The following is a 5,030-nucleotide window of genomic DNA, read 5'->3' as shown; positions in this document are numbered from 1 at the left end:
GTGTACGTGCGTCTATCAACTGTTTTCGTGATGCTGATGTACTGCCGTGGCCAGTAAGATTCCCAGATCTGTCTCCAATAGAACAATTGCGGGACTATCTCACACGTCAACTCCGCCCCAGTGCCTGTATCCATGATGTCATGGAGCAACACTGGACTCGGATTCGGGAGGACGACGGTTCACAGCCGCTTTCCGCCATCTTAATTTAGGTTTTTCGTGACTTCCTTAAATCGCTTCAGGCAAGTGCCGAGATGGCTCCTTTGAAAAGGCACGGCCGACTTCCCTCCCCCTACTTCCCTAATCCAATGAGACCGATGGCCTCGCTGTTTCATCCCCTCTCCCCCAAATCAACTAACCAGCCAGTCGAGGACCAACTACAACCCATGTGAACCACATTGTCTCAGTATACGATACAACGGCTTTATGGCACCCTTCCCAACTTAATCACTGCATTCATCAAGGTCAGAGGGGTACATCATACTGACAACTGTGCTCATATGCCAAGTTCTTTGCAAATTTTTAATCTCGGGTATGTCCGCTCCCGGTAGCTGAGTGGTGTACTCGCTTCGGCGGTACATATACTAAAATTGGAACGATAGAGAGAAGATATCATGGCCCCTGCGCAAGGATGACACGCAAAATTAGCCGGCACGGTAGCTCAGCGTGTACGGTCAGAGGGTTAACTGCCCTCTGTAATAAAAAAAAAAAAAAAAACTGAGTTAATCGATCAACAACGAACTTAAACGGGTGTCTTACGATGTCCGGCTCAAGCAGATGCAATGAACGAAAGCGAACAAACATGAGACAGCCGGTAGGGTAGCCCAGCGTGTTCGGCCAGAGAGCTGGTTGGCCTCTGTAATGAAAAACTGAGTGGAAGGATTAACAAACGAACTTTAACGGATGTCATGTGACGTCCGCGATGACCAAACCCAATGATCAACAACGAACATAACGCAAAAAAAAGTGGCCAGCGCGACAGAATGTCAATCCTAAGGGCCCGGGTTCTACTCCCGACTGGGTCGGAGATTTTCTCCGCTCGTGGACTGGGTGTTATGTTGTCCTAATCATCATCATTTCATCCCCATCTACGCGCAACTCGCCGAAGTGGCGTCAAATCGAAAGACTTGCACCAGGCGAACGGTCTACCTGACGGGAGGCCCTAGTCACACATTTTATTTTATTTGGGTATTAATAGCCGCTTCAGCTGTATCTTGTTCCTTTATTCCTGTACCACTACCGTTTCGTCGCGTTAAAGCCACATCTTCAGGTGACATATGATTAAAATATTAGAGCGGAAATTTTCGGAATCTTTTTTCCAACATTCGTTGTCCGTCAATACAAAACACAGCTAAAAGGAGGTAGGTCATGGATTAAAAACTACCAAATTCCAGTATAGTGTATGGGTCCAAAACAAATCGGTCCATAGTGATACAGACAAAATCGTCAAGTAAACACCCAATGGCGGAAAAGCAGAACCTGAAAAGCCCACATTTGTAAATTTGACTCTACTTTATAGTCACTGAAATAATATCACGTTCCCTCTCAACTGGTGACGTTTCATGTCGCTTCCTACTCCCCTTATGTGTGGCTCACTGTTTTTGTCAGGCAGTGTGTATTTGTTACACTAGTAAGATATGATTCATTTGTTAACTAATATCAGACCACAGGGATAAAGTAGTTGGACTACTTTATTTGATGGTGTGGCCATACTGCGAGATGCAGGGTAATGAAGGCATACAATCTTAGCGCTATTTTGTGCCTGAATAGCCATATATTAACAAAAGTTGCATAAATTAGACAGCGAGGTAATGTTCTTCTAGTAGTCCGTTCATTGGCTGTATACATATTTTGATCGATGTTGATGTGCAAATAACATTTATATATGACGGCCTGAATTATTTTCTTCATATTACTCAGTTTTTCAAACCACTGTGCTTACTTTACAGTAATAAAAGTACATGTGACATGGTCGGTAGTTATATGTGATTAATCCTTTAGTTTTCCTTTAACAACTGTATCAAAAAGTAAAAATAATTCAAAATGTTATAAATCGCTAATTTGCTGCATTATTGGCCCTTTGAAACCGATACAGTAGAAAGCCTTTAGCCGTTTCGCAATGTCATCGCAGCATAACTTATTAAAATAAAGTTTCAGCAATACGATCAACTTAAGCACAAGTTGTGGTAGCTATTCATTCATTACTTTGGCATAAAAAAGGGATGTATGAGCTGACACTTGTTGCAAATTTTCGTAATGCACTTCTGTCTGTCTTCAAATGGTTCAAATGGCTCTGAGCACTAAGGGACTTTACATCTTATGTCATTCGTCCCCTAGAACTTAGAAATACTTAAACCTGACTAACCTAATGACATCACACACAACCATTCCCGAGGCAGGATTCGAAGCCGCGACCGTAGCAGTCCCACGGTTCCGGACTGCAGCGCCTAGAACCGCACGGCCACCGCGGCCGGCTCTGCCTGCCTCTTTGAAGCTTTCATCTAAATTCGTTCCCCGTATCGAACGGAAATTGTTAAGATGTCTACAAGAGCCGGTGGGAGGAAAGAAAATGCTACCGTTTAATGAGGTCTGTCTGTACTAGCGACGTAACGACACTCAAAAATCTGCAAGATGCCAACGCGTAGAATTTACACCCCACCTTAGTCACGTGTCCGTTAAACTCTATCTATGTTGGCGATAAGAATTGCAATCTGCACCCTGCTCGCTTCTTAGACGATAATAACTCCGTATGGCTCAACAGCGGAGTGCAAAGCTTCCAATTGGACACCATTTCAGTGACATGCGTGTTTCTAACCTACCCTACATATTCAACGACGTAAAAGTGACGTGGAATGCCAAACACGGATCGTTCCTGGCGACTTAACACACTGTCAAAGGGTGAAGCTTCGATTAAAGCTAGAATGAAAATTTCCGTGAAGCGACCAGGTTTCGTTCCCGTGACCTCTCGGTTTCTTCCAGGCGCATGCCTTACCGCTAGAGCACCAGGACCAACGCCGTACATACTCCTACTCTGCGGTGTTATGAAAGTATGGCAAAAAATGGTTCATCTACAGCGACGCAGTACTTTGGTGAGCTTTCTCTGGATGCCATCTCAACAACGCTTCAATAAAATGAGTGTTACTCAGTGGGCAGACGGTGGCTATTTACCGGCTTTCGTAAATATGCGATCCCGTTATGGCAATCTCCCTTGTCATCGCAACACGATAGGCTCTAGAAACTCGACTACTTTCACTTGTTACTCAACATCAGAAGGTGATTTGAACCACATATTATCTTCGTGTGAGTGGCAATGTCCATGAGAACAAGCAAATTTAAACACAAACTTCTTACTAATATCATCACTATCCTTGCATTAGGAAATGCAATAAGTGTTTGACAGACGGTAACCTGCACATATTGGCATTTGAGTGTATATATCCATGGCGAACTTCAGTACCACCCTAAGAACCAGGCTATATTGCCCAGTCTGCCTTAATCGTTAAATTTTTAAAGCAGCTCTGCAACAAGGAGGTAATATCGCAATATCACTCCAACAGAAATTTATGGATTTGTACTGATTTTTTTTACCGTTTTCCCGCCAGTAATCTGAAAGAATTGTATTTATTCCAGTTAGCGAGGTGTGTTACAATGAACTGTTATTACCTACTAAGTGCTCTGTTAGTGCGTATACAAATTTGCTTTAGTCATCTGAGGTGCCAGTTACGTGATATGTTGATGGTTGCTTGATATACTCATCAAACCCCAATAAATAAGCATGACAAAAACTGCCAGCGTTTTGTGAACCAAAAGCAAATGAATATTTAACTGTTTCCATTTTGGGATCTTTTGTTTTACGTGCTACCTTAAGAATGTGTAGCATGACATGTAGAGAAATCTACGCTGCGAGTTAAGTTATTTGCAGTAGCTATAACAAGGGTCTTTGATAAGTTTTGTTCCGAACATACTCGTCGTCAGTCATGGGTGTCCAAAAAATTCTCAGAGGAACTCGCCAACATCGAAGCTCTAAAACTTCATTTCTAGAATAATAACTGTGACGTGACTGTTGTTGTCACTATAGGTTTATTATTATAATATTTTGTTTATGGCAACAGATGTGGGAATCACAGCACGCAAGAGGAGCGCAACGTGATTCACGCTACCAGATCTGTACAACGAATTAAAAATATTTAGCAACAGTTACATTTATATGCCTGCCCTCCCACTCTCCCAAAAGAATCAAGGGAAAATATTCATTAAACTTATGCCCTACACTGTTCCGTACCACAATAAGTAAACACGTAACTGTTATTGGATGACTTCCTGCTCTACCTGTCTCTCTGTCTGCCCGTCTGTTTGTCTATCACTCTGAATATCAAGACCCTTTCTGTCAGGAAAGGTTCAAATTGAAGTTTATGTCACATAGTAAAGACTACGGTCCCTTAAAGCAGTACACAATTTAAGCTGCTAACTCAGTGTAATCAAACGTTACGGGCATCATGAAATCTGGCGAGAAGAAAGGTTTCACAATACAAGTAAGGGCAAAGCTCCGAAAACAGTTAATTTATAAATATATCGTGTACAAAAAATTATCATTTGTTATCCGATTGTCTGTTTGATCCCTTTTTCTCTGGAATTACAACAGCGTACAAAATTACACAGAAAATTTAAACTTAAAATTAAGACATTCCGGAAAGTTCTGCAAGTACCGCTGTCGGTTTCTCGTCAGCATCGATATAAGATAAAAATCTTCGAAATTCTCTATTAATTACGTTTGCACGGGACCCTCTCAGCGCGAGTCCTATTCGCATTTGACCATTTTTTTTTTTTTTTTTTTTTTTTTTTTTTTTTTTTTTTTTTTTTTTTTTTTTTTTTTTTTTGTAATCTTCTTCAGTCTTCTGACGGCTCCCACCACGAAATCTTCTGCTCTACCGACCTCGTCATCTCAGAGTAGCATTTCCGCACTGCACTCGGTTATTAGTTAGATACATTTCAACCCGTCTTTGTCTACAGCTTTATTTAGTACCACAGAAATT

At 41.7% G+C, this 5,030-nt stretch overlaps 1 pseudogene; it reads left to right on the top strand.

Moving 5' to 3' along the window:
- The first annotated feature begins 557 nt into the window (after positions 1 to 557).
- LOC124791125 lies at positions 558 to 642 on the top strand (annotated as a pseudogene).
- Positions 643 to 5,030: the final 4,388 nt, after the last annotated feature.

This window comes from Schistocerca piceifrons, chromosome 3, assembly GCF_021461385.2.
Source record: "Schistocerca piceifrons isolate TAMUIC-IGC-003096 chromosome 3, iqSchPice1.1, whole genome shotgun sequence".
Lineage (NCBI taxonomy): Eukaryota > Metazoa > Arthropoda > Insecta > Orthoptera > Acrididae > Schistocerca > Schistocerca piceifrons.
Note: the sequence above shows the minus strand (reverse complement) of the source record. Positions and strands in the feature narration are given on the sequence as shown.